The sequence below is a fragment of the Streptopelia decaocto genome (genome assembly GCF_964273445.1).
Source record: "Streptopelia decaocto genome assembly, chromosome: 3".
NCBI classification, from domain to species: domain Eukaryota; kingdom Metazoa; phylum Chordata; class Aves; order Columbiformes; family Columbidae; genus Streptopelia; species Streptopelia decaocto.
The window spans coordinates 11,230,020-11,238,912 of NC_138656.1; positions in this window are offsets into that span (position 1 = coordinate 11,230,020).

Genomic DNA, 8,893 nt, shown 5'->3' on the forward strand with positions numbered 1-8,893 from the left:
GCTGGGATTGGAGGGGCCAGTGTGATTATGGCACAGAGCTCTGCTGACACAGCTCTGCCAGGAGGGCTATGGTGGTTCAGAGAAACCCAGCTGTAGGACCATCCCAGACTTCCCCAAACTGAACAGCACCCAGCTCCCTCTCCTCTCCTCCTATGCCAGACTAACTGCATAGCCCATCTTAAAGATGTTAAAATTTTACTATCCACTTGCTGAATTATTCTGGGAATTCCTAAATCTCCAATGACAATTCATACCCTGGCTTTTGCAAGTCAGGGTGACCATACCCTGCCGGTAACAAGAACATTTATTGTGGGAGCATGCAAAAATGAGAATCTCTAACCCATGCTGCTGCAGAGCATTAAATGAGGAAGTCAGGGGACTGTAATGTATGAGGAAACACTGTATGAACATGTTGCAATGGCAGGTATCCAAGGCAAGGAAAAGCCAGAATTGAAGAGTAATTAATTTCCACCAAGTGCTCTCTACTTCCACTCTTAGACCAGCTCCTCCCAGGCATCTGAGACCTCAAAATGCTTGTGTCTCTGCCTAGGTCACACTTCAGCAGGTCCCCCTACCCAGCACATCACCAAGGCTATGCCACCAGTCTCACAGACTGTGATTCAGAATGAAGGATGCAACACAAAGAGCATCTGTTGCTCCTTTCCACTAACACATGGAAACATGCAGCTGTCGCAAGGGGCAATGCACCTGCAAGGAGAAGCTCACAGGAGGGCCTTCTCCCCTCTGCTGGGTCCAGTACAAAGAAAGAGGTTTGTCTGATATGGAGAAAAATAACTTACATGACGTTTTAATGAGAGAGGTAATAGATGTAGAAGAAGGGCTCGTATGATGAGGTGTCATTGCTCCATAACCTATCTCCTGTTCTCATGTGCTTTCAACTCAGGGCCACATAGGGCTAGAAGGGAGCCCTTTGGCTTTGTGTCTTACCTCCTGGGTGGTAAAAATGCTGTGGGTTCCTGGTATCAGAAGTAATTTTTCCTTCTAGGAACTCAATAACTGTATGGCATGGAGGTTTAACTGAGGAGCTTCCATATCACACTCATGCAGACAAGGGCAATGTTCAAGCACCATCTCTGCAGAGCTCAGGAGTGAGGCTTTGAAACTGGGACACCAGGGATGCCCCCATCCCCTCCTGCTCCAGGCACTGCCAGGAGCTCTGCAAAGTAGGTTGATGTTGGTTGAGTCTAGACAGTCTTCCCTGTTTTACCAGAGTAACTGTCTTTCTTGTGTCCTCTAGCTGCGGCCTTCAATTTCCTGAGTCACCCCTTGATTCTTTGTTACATTAAATAATTGCATTACACTGGCTACTTTCCAGCATTTAACGGTCACTGCTGGACTCCGTGAATATATAACATTGGCTGCCTGACCCTGGTTCTTCTAAACTGATGCAACTGAGCAGAACTAGCCAGTCCTTCCTTATCACTAAAATAAACAAAACATACACCTCACCATGGTTTGGAGCAAATGCTTGTCCTCTGTTTCCCTTGGCTGCTGGATGGGGAAGCTGTTAACACTGTCCTCACCAGGGACAAGGGTTTCAGTCAGCCTGAGGTGGCTGAACAGTGTCTGGCTTGTTCCTGAAAGGTGTAAAAAGGGATTGGAAAATAGGACTCACATTTGGCCCTAAGGCCCTGGATGTGGGCTGCTTGGTCAAATCCTTCCTCTGCTGGCAGCAAACAAGCGAAAAGTTCACAGCAGCCTATGTGAGTAGAAACCCTTGTATGGGTCTAGTCCAACTTTATGCTCAAATCAAGGCTAACTCCAAACTAGATTAAGTTCCTCAGGGCTGTGTCCAGTGCAAGTCTGAGTATTTCCCACAGTGAAGTTTGTGCAGCCTCTCTGGGTCCTCCAATACCCTGGGGAAGAATATTTTTCCACACATCCACTCAGGGTTTGCCTTTGTTGCAGCCTGTGTTCATTGCCTTTCACTCTGTACCTCTGGGACAAACCTGGACTCCATCTGTTTTATAGTCCCCTTGAGACAGCTAAAAGCTTCACCTTTTTTTTCTCAGTCCTGAGCAAGACCCACACCCTGAATGCCTTCCCATATGCACATACAGGAATACATGTGCACTTCAGCAGGGAGGGCAGGCTCTTTGAGAGGCTGCTTTCCTAAACCACTGTCAGGCCTCCAGCCACTGCAAATCCAAGGTTTGCCTGATATGCCAGCCCACATGGTAGTTTCGTTATTGACAAGGAGATGTCATTGTTCCTCCCCACTGGCCAGGCTCAACACCTAGTCACATGAAGCCATAAGCAGACCATCCTGGACTGCAACTCAAGCCCATGACCCCTTTGCAAAGACATGCTTGTCTCTCCAGAGCTGAACATTAAAAGTCATTTATTCTCCTGCAGCTCTCATCAAGCCAGAATGACAGCTCTGGAGCAAAGCCCAGGGAACAGTTTCAGGGTGTTAAAAGCCACCAGATCCCTCCATCATGGCAAAAGGAAGCATTTGCCCTTTTTGTCTCTATCTTCTGTCCAGCAGCTAAATCTGCCCAGCCTAAGAACCAAAGCTGAGTGCCACCTCTGCCATTAGAGATTGCAGTGATTCTGGCCACTGGTGTCCAGCAGAGAATATTGGCCTGGTGCCTTGCATGAGTGGCTGGTCCTGCAGCCCCCCCAGAGCAGAGCAGGCAGCATATGAAAGTTAACAGAGGCTGAGCCAACACCCACTTCCCATGAGATCCCCAAGGGAGAAAGTGTGGATGGATGGATGGATGGATGGATGGATGGATGGACGGATGGGTGGATGACGAGGTCCCAGTGGGTTGCCTTCTTTAGCTATGCCCCAGGCACAGAGTCAAAGACCAGAGCAAGGTGCCACCAAGGCAGCACAGGAATGGGATTCCTGCATGAAGCTGTGTGTTGGGGAGGGAGGGGAGACAGGTCCCTCAGCCTGCACTGCATTCATGCGACTGTCCTCCACCTTCCTGTGCTCCCCCAACATGGAACGGCACAACTTGGAGAAACAATCAGCTGTGCACAGGATTGCTTGTTAAAAAGACCAACTGAATACCCTGAGTACCAGCATGCAAACAAAGTTCAGCAAAGCATTTACAGCCCAGCCTTGATGGACAACATTTACTGTGTAGCTTTCTTTCCCATTCTGCTTCTGAAATAATGACACAGGTAACAGTGTAGGGGAACCTCTATGCATTTTTGCTGTTTCAGTTGTTAAATATCCACACTTTTCCTAAATAAATGCTTAGGGTCTTCCTGGTGACGGTTTCCATCCAGCTGAGATTGCTGCCTGTTTTTAAAAACCTGCTTGGACAAAAAACACCCAGTCCTCTAAAGAGAGAAAAAAAATCAGCACTCTCATGCTTTGTCTCCAGCTAACTCTAACGCTGTTGTCATTCAGATACTTCAGTTCAGCGTGAGACCTCAATTTAGCTCTTAAATGGTAAGAGCAAAAAAGGTCTTTTTAACCTGTTATTTCAGAGACCATATGCTAAATGCAACCTCACAGGCTTCTCTAGCACACTAAGAAGCTAGATCTCCATACGCAATCTTAGAAGAAATTAACTGAAAATAACTCTGGGCACTGAAGATGCAAAATACTTTAAATACCACTTTATGTGCTGCACATGCAACATTAAATAGCTACAGCTCTAGCTTTTTCCAGTAATATGAGAAATGGTGTTAGTAATCCCAGCCTTCATCCTATGTCGAGTACATTTTAAACTTACCTCAGGCTAGTTGAAGATCCTCCAGGACTGGTGGTTGTCAGAATTGGGAATTAGCAGTGTACAAGAAAGGAGAGAGAGAGGAGCGCAATAGTGGCTTGACGTTTCCCAGGATGGGACTGTCACATGCTAATCACTGATGTGAAATGCAAGCATAACAAATGCCTTCAAATTATGTAATCTTCAGGTCACATCCTTGCATCTCCATGCAAAAAATCAGGACTGTGTGCTTGGAAGAAGACGATACAGACTTTTTTTTCCTTTTTAATTAAAATTGCACACTGCTGCAGGGAGGGTGAGAATCCTTGTGAAGTGACGGTAGAGGGGGCCGTGTGCTGAGAACTGATGTGGTCTCTGCTACTTTGCCAAATTGTGAGGCTCTTAAATACCTCCTGTGGCACCCAAGAGAGGCAGGTTGCAGTTGGGGACAGGGAGATGGGACCAGCTCCTCCCCTCATTTCCCTGACATCCCCCAGTCTCCTACCACGCATGGCCTCACTAGGAATGCCAGCGCCAAGAGGGGTCCCCTTCTTTCATTCAGGGGCCAAAAGCAAAGTTGACAAAGTAGCCAGGGCAGAGAAGCAGCAACCTCCAGCACTTGTGTATTTTCTGTTGCTTGTTAGATCATGAAAAATTTCCTCTGAGCAAAAATAAACAGGGCCTGGAGGGAGGTGGGAGAGTGCGAGGCAGCAGCTCTCCACACCTGCTCTGTTTCTTCTCCTAAGGTCCTGCAAAGCTTTTTGCTCCAGAGGGCGACAAGAAAGCATGGGGAGAATGCAGCTTACTAAGGCCAGGGGTGTCAGGAAAAGGTTTGAGCCAGTCCAGTAAATTACTCCAAAGTGTAAGAGCAGGGAGACATAAAGGTGGAGGAACAATAACAAAAGGCAGACTAGTTTCTCCCTGAAAGACAAAGATCTGTTTCAAAGACACCCTTCAGGCAGAAAACCTGAAATATAAAACTGCACAGCCTAAATCAGTACTAAATCAGTATAATTGCTGTGCAGCACTGATAAATGTGGTGATGTGGAGTTCTAACAAAGAAGCTGGAAGGACAAGCTCATAGATTAATAGAAGCTCTGTGGAAGATGCTGCTACTTCTGAAGTCAAGGACTACGGACAGAGGACACTGGATTTCTTTTTTTGGAGCTGGCTATTTCAGGAGCAAAACACAACAAAATTAAACAAAATTAAATGATCATTCTGAAGGAGTTTGTTGCAAAGTGCATTTTTGGTGAGTCGAAGATATCTGTGAATTCAACAAACAGCTCAAGCTAGGAAAGATTTTTTTTTTAATAAATAAAAATATTTATCTTCACAAATCCACAAACAGAACATTTCAAATAGAGATTTTCCTACAGACACTTTTAAGAAAAAGAGCTGAAAGGCCTTATATTGCCAGATGATCCATGAGCTGCGTTGTTTCAGAGGGCCCAGTATGTTTCAGTTTGCTGACAATGAGCTGTTTTTTTCATTTTTATAAGAAACCATGGAGTCCAAGATTTTTCCAAATCCTAGCAAATGAGCTGAGTATTTGAAGGCACATCTGAAGGAACAGCATTTGTACATTGCATCTGCAAATGGAGACAAGGACAGGTATTTACTAAAATGCCATTAAATATGTGGCAAGCAGACTCAACACGCATTTTTTCCTGACATCACTGGTATGTTATGTCGTCTTTGTTTGTTTTTAGCTTTGAATCAGTTTTTCTGCTTTGTATGGCAAAGTATTTTGATTCAGAGTGCAGAGACCTTTGATGACCAAATGCAAACAAAAATATACATTTTTCATTGCATTAGACTTTCTGATGGGACAATGGCAGTGAGCAGTCTCCCATGTGCACTCTCCCGTCTACCTCCCTTCCCAGAGAAAAGTATCTTTGGAGCATGGCAGAGGTCTGTCCTGGAGCAGTATGGTGTCAGAGCCTGGGGTTTATGGGCTTGACCTGTGAGGAGTCACTACCAAGTGACAGTTGCACTTGCTCTTTGCCCTGACCCCACTGTACAACACCTGGCTTAGAGTAAACATCGGCATATGAACACCGTGTTTGCAAAAGCTTCTGTGCATCAGCATTTTAGTCAGTTGAAATCATGAGTTCAAATCAGAACGAGCTGGTTTTCTCTACAGACCAGTGACTAGTGATAAGCATCACACTGGCCCCTTTGCAATGGGCTATATTTTCACAAGAGAGTGAAGGCAGCACCCTGACATTTTTGAGAGAAAATGCCTGTAAAGCTACATAGGTGATCTACTGCTGAATGCCCTCACTAAAGTGATGAGTAGTCACAGGTTTAGACTTCATGCAGAATTCACGTCTGTCATTTAATATATCAAAAACTAGAAGCTATGTAGCAGATTTGAACATGCCACTGTAACAGAAGCGTAACTTAATTTGTTATAAAGCATTGAAATAAATGCCTTTAATTTTCCCCTAAACATTGAGTTTGTCATATAGGTTTCCATTTTGTATCGGTAACATGTATTTAATTTGGTGTCTGATAATTTCAAAATAGAATTGGTCATCATTCTAGTACTCTTGTGCCTATTATTTTTGGTCAGCAGGGTAAGACAGAGTTTTTTTTTTTTTCCTTTTGAAAGACCACATATTAACTAACATAAATTTTAGATTTATTTCAGGTACTGGACTGGGGAGGTACTTAAAAAGAAATAAACCTAAATTGTACCTTGCAAATTTGACAGAGATGCAATTTAAGGAGAATAAACATGAATGTTCTTATGTCATTTTTTACAGTTCATTTTATCATTAAATCCCGTTTGGATTATGAAGTGGGTATTGACTTCTTGTTTTAGGAGAAGATGGTATCCTAGCAATTGGAAACACACACCCTTATTCAAAAGAAATTAACTCAGCTGATGTTTATATAAGTGGGAGTAAAATATTTTATCCTGAGTGATGAAAATAAGCCTCCACATTTTCCCATTTATCTGAAATTTGTACTTTACCTCAAATTAGGTAAACACAAACTTTACAAATTATCCGAGCACATCAGCACTGTATTTCTGCATGCAACTGTATGCAGACAGCTTGAAACAGCAGCTCTGAAAGGGGCTGAACTGTTCTGTTTCTCTGAACTCTGGCTGAGCTCAGAGATCTGGTGACAAAAAGTGGGTGGAAACTTCTGGCAGGGAATGAACCACAGACTTCTGACTGACCTTATACGTTAATACAACTGGGATCAGCAATCTCAGATACCAAGTGCAGGTTTCACTGGTAGCAAAAGAAACCTGCTCCCATGCTGTGTGAATTTTTTTTGGACTTCACAGCTTATGAAATGAAAAATAGTAGAAAAGACTACATGATTCTTCCATGTCAAACCAATGGTCCAATGTACTTTGCTCCGTTTGGAAATGCGTAGGTTCCAGCCCCATGAAACATGTCACCTTTGAACTCGTCTTCATAAACTGCCCCTGGAGGATGTTCTAGCCCTCCAGTACCATTCATCTGCATTTAATGAGAGACGAAGGATAAAAATAAATGATTAATGTTTATGCTTACAGTATTATTTCCTTTCATTACAATATCCTTTCAGATCGCTGCCTTTGAGTCTACTATCATATTTTGTTGCTCATGTATTTATAGAAATATTTTTGTTCCCTTTTACAGCAGTAGCCAGATCAGCTCTAGTTGGGCTTTGACTCTTCTAATTTTCTCCCAGCATAACTTCATGGCATCCATGTAGTCCTCCTAAGTTGCCTTCCACTTCTTCCAAAGGTCATAAATTCTCTTTTTATTCCTGATTTCCAGCCAAAGCTCTCTGTTCAGTCAGGCTGGTCTTCTTCTTTTGGCACACAGGGACAGCCTGCTCCTGCGACTCTAAGATTACCTTCTTGAAGAGAAACCAACCTTCCTGGACTCCTTTGCCCTTCAGGACTGCCTCCCAAGGGTCTCTGCCAACCAGCCTCCTGAACAGGTCGAAGTCTGCCCTTTGGAAGTCCAAGGTAGCAGTTCTGCTGAACCCTGTCCTTAATTCTCCAAGAACAGAAAACTTGATCATTCCCTGATCACTATGTCCAAGGTCACTTATGTGACCCTCAACCTGAAAAAGGTACAGATTTCCTCCATGCCCACACACCGTTTTGCAAAAGAAATCAGCACCTAGCAAGGTTTTCTTATCATACTTGTCTTTAGTTGGTAATATGAAAGACACTTGAAAATTCACAGCACCTGCAGAGAAAGAAACAACCGGTGTCACTGTTACCACTGAAATTCAAATAAATATTCAAATACACAGCAGCTTGAAACCGCACACAACTATCAGTGTGGCTCTTGAGTGTGCGATTCTTTACAGAGAATCCCTCAGTCCCGTCCGCGGGGCAGCGTGTGAGGAGAGCGGGGCAGCCGGCGAAAAACTCGCTGTCGCCATGGTTGCCAGGCGGAAGTGTCCCCCCGGTTGCTAGGGAGGCCAGCAGCCCGGAAGGGGAAGGCGGGCGCTTCCGGGTCAGGGCAGGCGGTGCCGGGCAGGTGCGGAATGGCGAGGCGGGAGAGGGGGCGGGAGGCGGGGGTGTCCCGCAGTGTGGCGAGGGGGCGGTCTGGTTCCCCACCGCCCCGGAGAGCGGGCGTGCAGAGCTTGGGGGTGCGCGGGGAGGAGCCCGAGGGTAGGTGGGTGGGCAGGGCGTGGGGTCCCGGGGACGGAGCAGGGCGAGGGGGATGCTGTGGTGAGGCGGGGGGGCAGGGCCAAGGAAGAAGGTTCGGGGCTCCCCGGGTGAGGGTGGCCGGACACCCCTGGGAGGTGTGCGAGGTGGGGCGGTGCTGGAGGAGTTGGCACGGGAGCGGCCGATGTGAGCGGAGTTGTTGTGTGCTGTTGGGGGGAAGAGACTGAGACTCGTGTGACAGCGGCCTCGGGGGCGGCCGTCGGCGTCTGTGTCCGGTGTCTGTGTTCATTGTCTGTGTGTCCGGCCGCCAGTGTCTCTGTCCGGCCGCCAGTGTCTCTGTCCAGCCGCTAGTGTCAGTGTCCGGCTGCCCTGCTCATCCTCTCCACCTCTCTCATTTACACTGGGCTGCTTGGAGCGGGTCAGTTTGTCTGTTAAATCCTGCCCAGTCCTGGTGGAGCTCCAGTGGGGAAAACTGCCACAAAAAGGGCTGTTTGCTTCTTTCCAAGCCTCAACCTGGTGCTGTTCTCCAGGCCCTTGTTCGGGCTGTTACTCAGTGTGTGGCCACATTAGT